A 17067-nucleotide genomic window follows, 5' to 3' on the forward strand; every position below is an offset into this window, starting at 1 on the left:
TAGACTTACCGGACATTGGTCAATTCTATGGATGTTCTTTTCTTTACTTCCGGAAACAGGAGCCAGCAAAATTATAATCAGATAGCGTGATGTAACAGTTGTTTAGTTCCTATTAGGCCAATATTTTATCGTCATCACCATAAGTCATGAAAGTGATATAGATTTTATATATGATCAAATAATTCTCTCTGTTTTTTCTTTTCTTTTCTGGACTGGCAATAATTTTCTATTTTGAATTATATATAGCTTTTACATGCACGCACGCTATATATATAGATTGATTAGGATTTAGGAGTACAATTGAAGGTACGTAAAAAATCAATTTAGTAGGCATAAACTCAAAACTGTCCATAGAATATGATAATATATAGTCTGGTTTGATGAGTTCGTAATCTAACAAAACCAGATCAGACTATTATTATGAACTGACCTAATAAGGCAATTATAAATATATTGGAGAGTTCATTTGAATTAGTACGGTTCCATTACCATATAAGAAATGATGAAATCTAGCTAAGACGTGTGTAGTTTTTTTTTTAATTAATATTATTTGACAATAATATCTATGTATTTTTTTTTTTTGGTGTCTTAATATCCTTATATTTAGGAAAAAAATATTTTGGCATTTGAAATGGATTTTGACCGGAAAGAAAAAAGATAATAAAAAAAGGAAGGAGAACCTGTTCATAGAGCCAATTGAGTAGTTAGTTGAGAATAGGTTTGTGTGTTTATTCAAATAAATAAAATTTTACAATCAAATATCAAATTATTTATTTAAATTCAACTAAATTGTTATAACCGTTTTTTATATGACACATGATCTGCTTCTTCTTTTTTCTCCCACTCCTAATGTTGCTACTTCTTCTTCTTCTTCTCTTCTCTTTTTTCTTCGTCTTTCTCTTTTTTATCGTCATCGTCACCACTACTACCACCATCACCATCTCCATCTCCTCCTCCTCCTTTTCTTATTCTCTCGCCCCTGATAGTGCTACTAATTCTACTTCTCCTTCTCCTCTTTTTTTTTTTTTATCTTTCTCTTTTGTTATTGTCGTCGTCACCACCTCCATCTCCTCCTCCTCATTCTTTTCTCATTTGAATTTTTTTACCTCCTTCTTTTTCCTCCTCCTCTTCCTCCTCCTCCTCCTCCTCCATCATCATCATCATCATCATCATCATCATCATCACCGTTATTGTTATTGTTATCATTATCGTTGCTATTGTCGTCTTCTTCTTATATGTAAATAACATTGTTCATTCTCTTTCAAATTTTTGCACTTGTTCTGATTAATTTCCTACGTTATCTACATATTTTTTTCACTTATTTTCTTTTCTATCAAAATTTGTAAATATGCAAATCAAGTCTTCATGAAATAAACTCTTACTTCTATTGTAACACCCTACCACATAGAGTCTTACGCTTAAGTCGTAAAATAGAGGTGATGTGATATGACGACCTCTAAAAATAAAATATATTTATGTAATATAGTTGAAGAAATTCATAACTAGGTGCCTTGAAAGAAGGTTTAAACAAAACCGCAAAATAAAATGCATCGCACACGAAAAAGCGTAACCTGTAACACCCTAATTACCCTAAATCTTACCTCATGCCGTAAAGTAAAGGATAATTAAAGGTCACGATAATTCTAAGGCTTATACAATAATATATATAGAAAGAAATAGTAATTCTAGAAGCCCGACGAAGAAATAAGCTCAAAAACAGAGTTACAAAAGCGCGAAACATTCACACGAAGCTAAAAGCAATAAGGCATAAGATATATGTAGAAATATGAGTATAATAATCATAAAATACTAGCCGCAGCCTGCGGAGTTTAAGCCGACTAGTTACATACAGACATAACAGAGTTTTGAGTTAAAATAGCTTATACAACTTATCTCTCATAGTCAAGCCTCTAAGGCAACAAAGTAATAAAGATACAAAAGATAGAGAGAATTATAACAAAAGATCCAAAATGACTCCAAAATATGATAAAGATCCTCCGCTCTGTCACCATCACGTAAATCACCGAGGTGGGTTACGACCTGCATCTGAAAAACAACAGAATATGGTATGAGAACTGGAGGCTCTCAATATGATAACAGTGCCCAGTAATGTAAGATGTAAGATTCCGGAACACCAAAGGCAATCCTAGAACTTCACATCAAGCATAAGATTCAAACTTAAAGCATAAATAAATCTAAAGCCATAACTTTAAAACCATAATGAAACATGGTATTCTACCCTAAGAAATTTCTAGACTAACGTTTACACCACTGTTCCACAGCCTTCGCTAGCCTAACCGCCATGCAATCCCATCGCCACCGCCTACCAATCCTCCTCAATCCCAGTAGAAAACACAAGTAATTCATACAAGTAAAGTACAAGTAATTTTCAAGTATAGCAGGTAAATCAAGAAGCACTTAAGCATGTCATACAAAGCAAGCAACCATATAGAAGATGCACATGATGAATGCCTGCCCTATTGGCTGTGATATCACATTATCGGTTCAACTGCTAACCCGACATATCTCCATGGAGATATTGCCTTTCAATCACGAATAAAATGGATACCCCTTAGGGATATCGTGCCCAGCACAGGTCCAGGGATATAGTGCTCGCGCACACTCTTGTGATTCTGAAAAGGATGCGAGCGGGATACTCAGCCACAGACCTCACATCTCAACGTAAACGGGACTAACCACCGCCCTTACGCCGTCGCCATGACCTCGACAAGCAGGATTAACCACCGTCCTTGCCAGGCACATAGCGTCTCAACAATATCAGTAACCGCCATGCGATCCCATCGCTACCGCCTACCGAACCTCCTTAATCCCAATAGAAAAAACAAGTAATTCATACAAGTAAAGCACAAGTAATTATCATGTATAGCAAGTAAATCAAGAAGTAATTAAGCATGTTATACAATTAGGCATAGTATGCAAGTAAACAAAGCAAGCAACCACATAGAAAATGCACATGATGAATGCCTGCCCTATTGGTTGTGATATCACATTGTCAGTTCAACTGTCAACTCGATACATCCCCATGGAGATTTTTCCTTTCAGTCACGAATATAAATGGGAACCCCAGGGATATCGTGCTTGGCACACGATCTAGGGATATAGTACCCGGCACACTCTTGTGATTCCGAAAGGATGCGAGCGGGATACTTAGCCACAGACCTCACATCTCAATGTAAGCGGGACTAACCACCACCCTTACATCACCACCGCGACCTTGACAGGTGGGATTAACCTACTATCCCTGCCAGGCGTATAGCATCTGAACAATATCAATATAATACAATATATAGTCATATCTCATTCACTGATCACTTTCATCATTTAATAATTCACCATTTCTCTTCGAGTCTCCGACTCGCCATAATCATCGTTAATCCCTTAATTTCACAAGTTTACCATCAGCTCTTAAGTTTCCACAATCATCATCAATATAGTACTCCGACGGTCCACTCACAACTTCAGAAACCTAAGCCTCCGTCTTCTAAACTTTTTACTAGAAAATATCTAATTAGACTCACTCATTATATTCTCTATTTTTCAAAGTCTAAAAACAAGTTAAGACATCCTAGATTAGCGTTACAGAAGTTTACAAGCTTGGCAGAAAGGTAAAATAGTTAAAAACAAGGTTTTCATTGAAAAACAGGGAAGTGTGCGTACGCATAGGGGTGTGCGTACGCACGCCCAGAGGAGTTTTCCCAGCTTGTGCGTACGCATGATGTTGTGCGTACGCACAACTTGTAAATTTCGCAGGGTGTGCGGGCGCACCAGAGTGTGCGAATGCTTTTAACAGTAGGCATATCCATGTGCGTGCGTGCGTACCAGAGTGTGCGTATGCACGTTTTCTGAAAATCACAGGGTGTGCGTGCGCACACAAGTGTGCGTACGAACAAGTAAAAACATGGCCCCTACTCAGAGCACGCGCACAATAGTATGTGTGGGCACACAAACCAGAATTCACAATTCTGCAACATCACAAAATTCAGATTTTTGACACCAACTTCCAACGATCATATCTTTTTCTACAAAATTCCAATTTCCACGAAATCTATACCATTTTAAAGTTGATATAAAATTGAATCAATTTCAAAAACTGTAGTTCAAGATATGATCCACAAAAATTGGCCCAAAATCTATTTTTACAAAAAATCTTAAAACTCAATTTTTACCAAAACTCTCAATTCAAAACCATTTGCTCTACATCCAAACCAGCCCTAATGTATCTAAATCATATTCATATACTCTCCAATCATTCTACAACCTATCAACATGCAATTTCATCAATTTCATCCAAAATTCTCACTTACATACCTCCAATTCCCAATTATTACAAATCAAGGCATCATTTCACTATCCTCGATATTTATCAACATCAACAAGCTTCATAATCCGTTATCAACACTCATAATCATCATTTTCAATCCCACATCATAAATAAACATCAGCATTTCTCAAAATCATGCATTCATCAAAATCATCATACATCAACACTCATTACCAACCAATTCAATCCTATCCTAAGGTCTACTAGCCTAGGTGTCCATAAATATTACATATTACATAGATAAAACTAAAATCATACCTTGGCCGATTCTCAATATGTGCAAAATACCAAATTTGACCTCAACCAAGCTTTTACAAGTTTTCAAGTTCAATCAAGCCACCACACACAATCCAAAAGCTCCAATAATCATAAATTCTAAGCTATACACAAGTAATATACCCAAAATGAATATCTAAGGTTCACAAAATACCAAACCACAAGGGTTTTGAAGCAACTCACCTTACCCAAAGGAAATAGGGGCGAAACACAACAATACTCTAACGCTAAATCACCCATAAACAATCAAAATCACAAAACTTCTTCGAAACTCAAACCTAAAAACGTGAAAACCATTAGGGCTGAGAAAGGGAGTATTGATGCGTGAGCATCTTGTCTATCTTTTCCTAATGAATTTGCATTTAATTTGTTGAGTTTAATTAAGAATTAATTATATTTTAGCCATTATGGATGCTATTTTGAGTTTTGTGCAATTTTATTTATTTTAGGTAGCATTCGGATGGATTTAATGAAGTTTCTGCAAAGAAAGAGAAGAAACCAAGGAGATGACTAGCGAATACCGACGCGGACGCATGGCTCACGCGACCGCGCGGAATGGAGGAAATCACAATGACGCGATCGCGTGCCTGACGCAAACGCGTAGACTGGAATCTGCACAAATGACGCGAACGCATGGACGACGCGGACGCGTCACATGCGCCACGTGCAGAAAATGTAGAAAAACGCTGGAGGCTATTTCTGGGCTGTTTTGACCCAGTTCTTAGCCCAGAAATCACATATTAGAAGCTGCAGAATGGACAAATCAAGTGGTCCCACCCATCAGCTGAAGACTTGTTAATTAATTCAAATTTAAATTCAAATCTTATTTTAGGAAAAGATATTATTTTAATTTTAATTTTAGAAATTTGATTTTTAAATTATTAGGATTAGTTATAAAAGGGATCCCAACAGGGTAGTTCGAGAACAACATTCCAAAACATTATTCCATACAAATTTACATTTCATATTCCATGAGCAACTAATCCTCCATTGTTAAGGTTAGGAGCTCTGTCTATTGTATGGATTGATAATATTATTTTTCTATTTTAATTCATGTTTTGATTTATATTTCAATTATTGTTTTCGTTCTTTATTTTATGAATTTGTGTGGAACGGAAGTATGACCCATGTTCTATTTGAGTTCTTGTATAACTTGGAAAAGCTCTTTACTTGAACAATAAGCTTGAAAACATATTATCTTGAATTTCTAATTGTTTGTATTTAACGGGATACGTGACATATAATCCCTTTATTTTTGGACAATTAGGATTCTTGTGGCATATAAACTGGAATTTAATCATCACCTTCTAATTGGAATTAATTGACCAAGAAATTGGCAGTTGATGAATTTTAGAGGAGACTAGGAAGGTCTAAGGAATTAGGGTCTAGTCACAAATAGTTTGCCATGAATCAAATCTTGCATAATTAAAATAGTTAATAAGAAAAGTCAATCCAGAAAATAGATAACTCTGAAGCCTTAACTGCCCTCTCCATATATTATTCCCAACTTAATTACTTGCCCTTCTTTAATATTTTTGCTATTGTTTAATGTCTTTGAGCTCCCAACACTATTTTCTGTTTGTCTAACTAATCCTATCAAACGCTATTGTTGCTTAATCCATCAATCCTCGTGGGATCGACCCTTACTCACGTAAGGTATTACTTGGTACGACCCGGTGCACTTGCCGGTAAGTTAGTGGGTTACAAATACCGCACCAAGTGTGAAACATGATTCCTTACCAGCAATACTTAGATAGAAATGACGGACTCGATGAGAGCTTCACGTAACCCTAAACGGCACGTGAATCGGAGCACCGTAACTCAAGATACAAGCAAATGAACGTGAATGTGAATAGTGCCACTCTCCTTCTTCTCCTCTCAATTCTCAGCTGTGATTTTGTGTTGGTGGAGTGTTATGAGGCTGAAAGGCTTCATTAAGTGGTTATATATAAGTTTGGGCTTTGGCCCAACTTGGGCCTGGTCCAACTCGTTAGTGTTTTTGGCCCGTTTGGCCCAACTTTGGGCCAAACCTTTAAAATTAGTGCCTGGTTTTCAACTTTAATTATTTTTCTAAGTTTTTCTACAGTGTTTGCTACTTTCACACAGTATCGGAAAGATTCAAGCCGCTACTGCTGGCTAATTTACCGGTATGCATTTTTACGCAATTTTTCGCAAAAAATTACATTTTTCAACTCAGAAAAATCTACTGAGTCCAAAAATTATATTTAAATTTTCTAATTAACATTCTAAATTTTTGTATCCTATTTTGGAAAATTAATTTAATTTAATTAAGTGGCTAATTAATTGCGGTTCTTACATAACCGAATAAAATGTAAACTACACAATAAAAAGTGGAGGATTAAAATACAGAATAGCAAGCTCCTGACTCAGTCCGCGAAGTAAAGACTGGTAAAAGTATAAGTGTGTATATACATACATATAGTCATAACCCACATGAATCTCAAAATACAAAATAAACGACCTGTTTCTCCATCGTCGACCTCTAAGAGGGACTTAGGTAGCTATATATACATATAGGAGAATTCTATAACGTAAATACATCATATGATATCAAAATATAAAATCCCAAAATAGACTACGCTTGCCAAAGATCTCAAACGCTCACCGAGGTGCATCCCGACTTGCATCTGAAAAACAACAATATTTGTATGGAATGAGAACCAGAGGTTCTCAGCATGATTGGTGCCCACATATATAAGATATAAGGTCCTGAAAAAGCCAGAGGCAATCCTAGAACTCTGACACTTAGATTTTAGTCTTAAAGTTTATAAATTGAGAACCAGAAACAGGGTAGATTTTCTAAAGTTCTAAATCTTAATTAAATTCTAACTAAACCCTCAACTCCTCGCCTTCCTCCAATCCTCCAAACTCTGGTGGAACCACAAACACAAACAAAATAGACAAACACAAACACAAATAGAGAATAGTTATTGCAAGTAACAAGTATGATAAATAGCATATTGATTCACAAAGGCAAACCCAATTAAATGCACAAACAAACAAAACAAACATATGCATGTGATCTATGCCTGTCCTATGGCTGATGAGTCTCATCTGTCGGTTATAAAGCCAAACATGATATGTCCGGTAGCTAACCCTAGACAGAACCCAAACACCGAGCAAGTGGGACAACGCTGCGACCCTTGCATCTTACCCGCGTACCTGGAGCAGGGGACAACTTTACCCTGCCTCTTACCCATGTAGTGTTACAGTTCTCAACCCGGAGCAAACGGTGTCAGAACTCAACCCTTGCATCTTACCTGGAGTCTCGAACTCTTTTCTGGAGCAAGTGGATAACACCACTGTATCTTAACCAGCTTTCTCGCCTCTTACTCGGAGCAAGTGAATGACACCACTGCATCTTACTCAAAGGCATACCACAATCAATTTCAATCTCATTATCATTATAATTCATTCATAATCATTCAATTTCACAATCAAATTCAGTTTTCATCATTCTTCTCTCTCATCTCTTTCCTGAAGCAAGTGAAAAATATCACTGCCTCTTATCTGGGGTCACATATCTCATTCATTTACAAACCATCATTTCTGCACTTCCTCAATCATAATTCATTATTTCAAACATTTCTTCTCTGCTAAGTTAACTTCTTCTCTAAACTTACCCCTCTCCTTGTGATTAGAACTAAGTTTCAGGGTCTTAGAGAGTAAAAATAGAGATTTAGAAGTTCAAAATCATGTTTAAAACACAAAACTCAATTTGCTGAAAAACAGGGCCCTGCGTACGTAGCCATGTGTCCGCGTGCCTCTTTTTCCCATGCCGCATACGTGGTACTTCCCCGCGTACGCGAGTGCAGTGGATAGAAGTGAATGGCCACGTATGCAGCCATAAGCCCACGTACGCGCCCCTTTCATTTTCCTTAAAAAGCTGCTAAAAATACAGATTTCACATTTTACATCTCCAACTTCCGACGCGCATAACTCTTTCGTTAAAAATCTTTTTTCATCTGTTCTTCAAACGGTGTAAACTTCACGGACCTAATTTTCATATGAAATAAGTTTGAAAAGGTTTTGGGGTCCGGAAGCCAAGTTATGACCCACCGAAGTTTGGTCAAACATAAACTTTTCACAAAAATTCTCAAACCTCTATTTTTCCCACATCAAAACTCAAAACCAACATTCCATACTTCTAAACAGCACCCAAATCTATCGAACCATTACCTCAACCTTCTCATTCATTCCATTACACATTAATATACAACTTTATCAAGCTCACCCTAATAATCCACATTCAACACAACTTCATACTCAATCAACAAAGTACATCATTATTCATTAAAAATCATCGTTCCATCAACTATCCACCATATTCGTATCATTAACTAACACATCAATTTTCCACATCTAAATCAACATACATTGCATTAGCTAAAGCCACTAAACATGCATCAAACATACGATTCAACTTATCTGAAGTCGTTTAGCCTAAATTTTCCGACACATTATATATTACATACAAGAAACTAAAACATACCTTGGCCGATTCCTCGTAAAATCCAAAAACACCTCGAGGTCACCGTTCCTCAAGAGTTCACAGTCCCAAAGCCTCTCCGAACCGAATTTCAACCGCCAAGGTCCAATAATCAAGCTCCCAACATCATCAATGTACTCCAAATCAACAATATTCAATCTAATCCCACAACATATCATTATAATCAACCATCAAGCTTACAAATTCACAAATCAATAAGAGGTTTAAGGTTATTACCTTACTCATGCATCAATGGGACAAGACTCACTAATTTTCTCAAGACAATTTGATCCTAAAACACCAAGACAAATTACAAATCTCAATACCCATGCTCAATTTTTGAAAATTAGGGAGAAGAGAGGCTGAGATAAAATGAGATTTTCTTACCAAATTGACTACTGGACTTTGTAGAGCTCGACGCGTAGACGCGTGGTCGCAAACGGTACGATGATCGGAGCTCCGGATTGGAAGTTACAAGGATTTGCAATCAGATCAAGAGTTTATGTTTTCTTCCTTGTGTTCTTCCCTCATTCAGTGTGTTCCTCTTTGATTTGGGGAGGAAGAAGTGTTGTGCTCTTCATTTCATTTTTGTTGGATTGGGCCTTGGGTCCGGTTTAGACTTGGTTTGACCGGTTTAGTCTAGCTCAATTTTAGATCAAAACCTTTAAAATTAGTATCAAAATTCATGATTAATTAAGTCTATCTTATTAAACTATAAAATTCTATTTTCTAATTTTTTTATTAATAATTAATTTATTGCCTAATTATTTGTTAATTTCGGGGGTTTTACATCTATCACATCATTTAGTTGGAAATTTTGGTGTTAGAGTGAAGACATTTCGGTGTTATTCTTTAGAAATTTATGTGTTATTATATATATCAGATACATCGTCTTCTTCTTATACGTAAATGCCATTGTTCATTCTCTTTCAAATTTTTGAACTTGTTCTGCTAAATTTTGTTGTGTTATGTACATATTCTTTCACTTATTCTCTTTTCTATTAAAATTTATTAATATGCAACTCAAGTATTCATGAAATAAGTTCTTAGTTCTATTACATTATTTAGTTAAAAATTTTGGTGTCAGAGTGAAGACACTTTGGTGTTATTTTTAGATTTTTATGTGTTTTTTCTACATATGAGATAAGCATTTAATTCATTGAATGTGTAATATTTTTTTAGAAAGATTCAATATTTTTTGTATCGTGTTATTAAACTTCTAGTGTCAATTTGGTGCTATCTTATTTTATTTTATAGAGTAAATATGATATTTTAGTATGCAATTTACTTTCTACATTCTATATTATATATCATTATATTTAAATTAAATTTTGATGTTATTTTAAATAAATTTTGGTACTATTTTTATTTTTGGCAAGAATTCAATCCAATAAGTATGAACCTACATTCATTCAACTGAATAAAATTGCAATACAGTGCAAACATGTTCATTCAAGTCTAATATGAAAAGTAACGCTCCTAAAAGAAGTAAGAGCAACAGAAAATAAAGAAAAAAAGAAAGAAAAAGAATAAGAAGAAAAAATACAATATTAAAAAAGACATTTCTGTCTTTTTGTAGCAAAATTTTAGTGTCAAAATTAAGAATTTTTTGTGTTATTGTTATTCACAATTCAAAACTCTTTTTCTTTCACATTGTCATCATTCTTGTTTCACCCTCTTAACAAGAATTTGTGTCACAGTTAAGAAATTTCGGTGTCAAAATTGAGAAACTTTTGTGTCACGCTTAAAAAATTTTGGTGCTATTTTCATATATATATTTTGCATAATTCAAAACTCATCAACTCCTCTTCTTCTTCTTTTCATGTTCATTTTGTCTTTCTTGTTTTACCTTCTTATAATTCTTCTTATTTACCCTCTTAACAAGAAAAAAAATCAAACAAAAAAGAAGAAAAAACACGTAATGCTGCAAAATCACCAGAAAGAAGAGAAGAAAAAGAAAGAAAAACGCAACGATAACAACAGCAATCAAAGAACGACGATGGAGAGGAAACACGCACGTAAAGAAGAAGGAGGATGAGAAGGCGGAAGAAGGAGGAGGAGGAAGAATGTGGAATACAAATGATTACGTTAGTGGAGATAGTTGAAATGTATATTCACGCTCTCACTAATGAAACTGGTTTTTGTTGGATTTTGATTAACTTTGTTAAACTTATTTGCCAAAAAGGCTTGGTTTGGATGTTTAACAAGACAAAAAAATATAATATTTAATTTAATTGTTGATGTTTTTTTAATATAAAATATTTTTATATTATTTTATTTTGGAAGTATATATATGATACAGATTGTCTAAGTATGACCCTCCTCACATGTGTTGTGTGCATTAAACAGTAGATAGATCTCACAGCTTTAGACAATATGATCAATAAATGCATCATCATCACCGACCTAAACCCAACAAAATACCTGTTCTTTACTAATTTGGTTAAGTCTCTAAGGTTCAAATTTTGTATATAGAGTGATTTATTAGTTAATAATAAACTCTTTTAATAAAGATTTAGTTCGTAACGAATTAGTTTTTGATTTACGGAATGAAGAATATGGTGGGAAAAAAAAAAACAATATGCAAACCACTAAATGGAGGGACAATGATTCAACAGTATATTTGAAAAAATAAAAGGCCATACTCTTATGCACAATTATGTCCAATTATACACGTATATAAATTAGAATACACACAAGGACATGGGGCCTTAACTTTTGGATGATAATAGTATGAAACGGTGAGACTTTCAATTTGGTATATGTTTTTTAATTCAAAACACATTATTTAAAAAGGTAATTTTATTTTAATATTTAAAATTATAGGGTAATTATTTTTCTTTTATCATTATTGGAATGGATACATAATTACATAAACTGTACCTGTGAGTTGTTTGTGATGTCGAAAAAATCATCCGATATAAGTTACACATAATTTAAGAGATTTCAGATAATATTATATTATATTATATATTGCACAACATATATATGTTGGACGTTCTTAACAAATGTATCTAATTTGGTGTTATAAAAGTCAAAGTTTTAAAGTCACTTTCTTGAGACTAGTTTTAGTTTAGAGAGAAACTTTTGTTCAATTTATAAACTAGAGTAACAGCTCCTTAGTAAAGCCTTTTGGCTTTGTCATAAAAATTCTATGATATAAATCAGCATTTAGAAATGCTTTGTTGAAATTATCCAGCCTTTGCTCAAAGCAATTATCAAAATTAGTCTAATAATAACAAGCGGAATGACTGGACAAAACAATTGTTCAAGACCAATTCCTTGAGCCTTTTGGAACCTGTTGGGTGTTGGCTACAAGTCTGTCTTGTCCTTTTGGAGTTTGGACAGCTCCATCTTTTTTATTGTAGATTGTAGAAACCCCTATCTACTACCTATATTGCCAAGTATTACTACTGTATTAGTATTAATCAATGCTTTTTATACTCTTCTTTCATGCCTTGCAGCCACTTAGGAGATTGAAGAGCTATAGAAACTGTCTTTAAGTGGTGGTTCTTCAGGATTTTGAGTTGTTACAGTGTAGGCCAAATTTTGGTAATTGGCGGGAGGGTAAATCAGCAGTAGAAGAGGAATTAGTGTCAGGAAGTGAAGGGGTAGTGGTAACATTCGAGTGTTTTATCAATACAGGGGACAACTGAATTATCTATGGAATCATACTTAGAATGCTGGGGAGAGAATAAGAAAAATATTGACTACATTCCTTGAAATGCAAATCTTACTAGAGAGAATCAAACATTTACTTTCTCATCTGCATGCACAAATTAAAACGACATTTAAAATCAACAATTCTTCACATGAATGAGTGAATTAATTACTTGACCAACCAAAATTAATGTAAGGCTCTAACCTGTGCAGCATATTCAAGGTTGCTTTGTAGCATAACAAGAATATGGTCTTTAGATATGTGAAATTTCGCATATGCATATGAAAGGTAAGGCTCTAACCTGTGCAGCATATTCAAGGTTGCTTTGAAGCTTTAATTTGTTAATCTTGAGGGGAATACACCATTAAAGATCTGGCTATCATGAAAACAAAATTAAGGATATTTTCTAATGACTATTTCAAGTGTACACTAAAAATAAATTATCTGTATACAATATATGTTTAAAATATAAAAATACACATTGAAAATGAATAAAATAGTACATATTAGTTGATTTTTAGTGTGCATGTAGTATTTTTTAGTCTTTAATTTGAAGATTGACAAAACTTAAGATTTGATGTTGTAACAAAACTTATGTGACTGAGATTATCCACTTCTCCCTGGAGACAAAAACGATGCAATGGAATCCTTCTCTTTAGAGATGTGCATAATCATTTTTAAGAGGCTTACTTTTTGGTTTTGCAGTTCTACGTGCTACTCCTTCTAGCGGCAACGCTATAAATTTCGGCACATTATAATTTTATTGAAATCATTTCTCTAAGTTAATTAGATGAGTTAACTCCAAACTTGAGGAATTGAAAAATTAGTCCCTATCATTTCTATATTTTAGAAAAGAAATTAAAATTATTCTCTCAATTTATATAAAAATTAACCTTTAGAAATATAATCCATTTTAATGAGTAATAATATTTATTTTTTGGCCAGGAAAGATAAAAGATTAATTTGCAGAAAAAGAGGAAAAACCCAGTTTTGTGGTAACAAAAAAGCTCATGTTCCTGATAAGAAAAAGTCCTAGCTTCAGCAAAACCTAGCGTGAATGGTAGAAGGAAGATGTCGAAGGCGGAAGTGAAAGCCGTGGTTCCAGAATCTGTAGAAGAGGAGCGAGGAGTGGGCCCTCGCCAAAACCCAACAGCTCCAAGCCGCTAAGAAAACCAGCTTCCAAACTCGCAAGTTGATTTTTAACAGACTCTAAGGAATACGCTCAGCAGGTTCAACACAACCAATTGCATTTTCATTTTTTGCTTTCTCAATTCACTCTTTTCAATCCCTAATTACATTTTCTTCTTAAAGGAGGCTTTTATGTCGATCCTGAAGCTAAACTCTTATTCATCATCAGGATCCGTGGGTAATTATCTTTCTTTTCATTTAGAATTATTAGTTATTTTAATACCAAATTATCTAAAGTGTTTTATACAAGCTTCATTGTTGTTCATTGTATGATGGCAGTATCAATGCTATGCACCCTAAGATAAGGAAGATTTTGCAGCTCTTGCGGTTGAGGCAGGTAAATCTATTGTGATGATTTAAACTACTATGTTTATGTGTGTGCTGCCATGCATGCAATGTGTTTCTCCACTACTATGCCATTGATACTGGCATATCAGCTTTGGCCACGAATGATTTTTGGACCCTTCAACTATGCTATAGTTACCAAGTCTGTTCTTAAGTGCTGTCTCGATCTGTTTTGTTGGTTCATTTGCTGTTATAGAGAAGCTATGTATTTAAATTGGAATAGGTTATATTTGTCTGGTCATTTTTTGTCATTCTCGAAAAGCATTTGTTTTTGGCAAATTTCATGTATTCTGATCTACTTGGTAGAAAAACCTCACTTTGGAAGGTAATGATTAGAAAACATTATTCTTTTGATTGTGCACAAATTGTTGTCTTTTGTATTCAGTAATATGCGCAATGTTTCAAGGCCACCAATATTAGTCACAACATAAAATTCAAAGTTATGTTAATTTTCTTTCACAACTTATTCTCCCCCAAATTATGCTCTTAATTGTGGTGTATCTTATATTTATACACTATGTACTTGTGGTATTAGGGTATAGCCTTATTTCAAGTTCTTTTGGCTTCAGATCTTTAATGGTGTATTCCTCAAGGTTAACAAAGCAACCATGAATATGCTGCACAGGGTAGAGCCGTATGTTACATACGGGTATGCGAATTTCACATATTCAGAGACCACATCATCTTGAGTCGCTTACCTGCATAATGCCTTCTTAAAGCATTCAAAATTGATATTTCAGGTATCCCAATCTGAAGAGTGTTAGAGAATTAATTTACAAGAGAGGCTATGGAAAAGTTGATAAGCAGAGAATTGCTTTGACAGACAACTCCATCATTGAACAGGTGAGTCTGGTGTATGATTTATGTTCCCTTCAATCTCTTTTATATGTAATTGTCACTTTTCTTTCAATCTCTTCATATACTTGTACATTGATCCAATGGTGTTAAACCATGATGGTGACGGAAAAAGGAAACAAATTCAGTGATTGTTGTTGTAATGATATGTTCAATTGCCCTTATATGATCAAAATATTCAAGTTAGACATTGGGGAAGCACGGAATTATATGCGTTGAAGATCTGATCCACGAGATAATGACAGTTGGTCCTCACTTCAGAGAAGCAAACAACTTCCTATGGCCCTTCAAATTGAAGGCTCCATTGGGTGGTTTGAAGAAGAAAAGGAATCATTATGTCAGAAGGAGGTGACGCAGGTAACAGGGAAGCTTACATAAATGAGCTTATTAGAAGGATGAATTAATTTACTTTTTTGTTATATGGTCATTAGTATTATAAAATCATTAAGGATAAGATGTTATTTTCGTTCTTCAAGTTTTGGTTTGAAAAGAATCTTTGTTGTTTTGACTAATGCTTGAACCGATGAGGATGTTATGATTTTTACTTTATTGTTCGATTCTGATTTCTGATCATTCTTGCTTTCTATTTTGATTCCTTTTCTGAATTTTGTTGTGGTTAAGTACAATTTACTCCCTTTAAACTATACCTCAATTGCATTTCACCGTTTTGAAAAGAAAGAAGTAAACTATATTATTCTGTTCATGCACCTTGTTTGGGATCATGAGGAAACAAGGAAAATATTATTAAGTTTTGAAGCCCTTATTTAAGAATTGAGCTATATTAACATTAGGCCAATTCTACGGTGTAGAATGAAAAAATTTTCAACACGTACGATCCAGAAATATTATTATGAGGGTTAATAACATAAATAATATTAAATAAATTATATAATATAAGATGTATTACAAAAATATACTGATAGAGAATATATTTTGAAGTATAAAAAAGGTGTATTTTTTAGGGTAATTCACATAAACAAATAGTATGGATTTCAATATTATACCAATGTCCTAAATCTAAACAAATTACATGAATGTCTCGTTTGCATATCAATGTAAATCGAATCAACTAGATTTGATTTACACTCGAATCAACTAGATTTGATTTACACTTTCTCAATGTAAATCGAATTAAATGAATTCAAATTAGCATGGATAATGGTAAATCGAATTAACTAGCTTCAATTTAGTAAGAAAACGCTTTGATTTCGGTTTGTCCATGGTAAATCGAAGCAAAGATATTCGATTTAAGGCCCATAGTAAATGAAAATAATTGAATTTTATTTATAGGAAAAGGAGGCCAAGGTAAATCGAATTAGGTAGATTCGATTTACTATTAGTATACACATACATATAATTCGAATTTATTTGTTTCGAATTATAAATCACAACACACCCCCCTCCCGCGACCCACACGAGAGAAAAGTGATGTCATAGCACAAGATTCAAAATTGCGGACATGAAAAATAACCCGGATGAGAGAAAAGTGATGTCATAGCACAAGATTCAAAATTGCGGACATGAAAAATAACCCGGATCATATTTACCAGTTGGACGGAGTTGCCCATATTACTGGTAGCATCAATGAAGAGGTAAGTGAAAAAAAAACATTTTGTTCAAGATAGTTTAGAAATGTTATCAATATTAAGTCGCTTAGAGTATTTGATTATAAACGTTAGTTAGAATTTTTAAATTATAAATGTTAGTTAGAGTAGTAATTTAGTAGTTTGTTAGAATTTTAAAACTACAAATGTTACTTAGAATAATTATTATAAATGTTAGTTAGAATAGTAATCAGAGGTTTTGTTAGGATTTATATGTTATAAATGTTAGAATATTTAGTAACTAAAAGTTTAATTATGATTTATTTTAAGTTAAAAGTGTCACTGA

At 33.9% G+C, this 17067-nt stretch overlaps 1 pseudogene; it reads left to right on the forward strand.

The window, feature by feature from the left end:
* Positions 13846–15759, forward strand: LOC107630353 (annotated as a pseudogene).

Source organism: Arachis ipaensis, chromosome B03 (genome assembly GCF_000816755.2).
Source record: "Arachis ipaensis cultivar K30076 chromosome B03, Araip1.1, whole genome shotgun sequence".
Classification (NCBI taxonomy): Eukaryota; Viridiplantae; Streptophyta; class Magnoliopsida; order Fabales; family Fabaceae; genus Arachis; species Arachis ipaensis.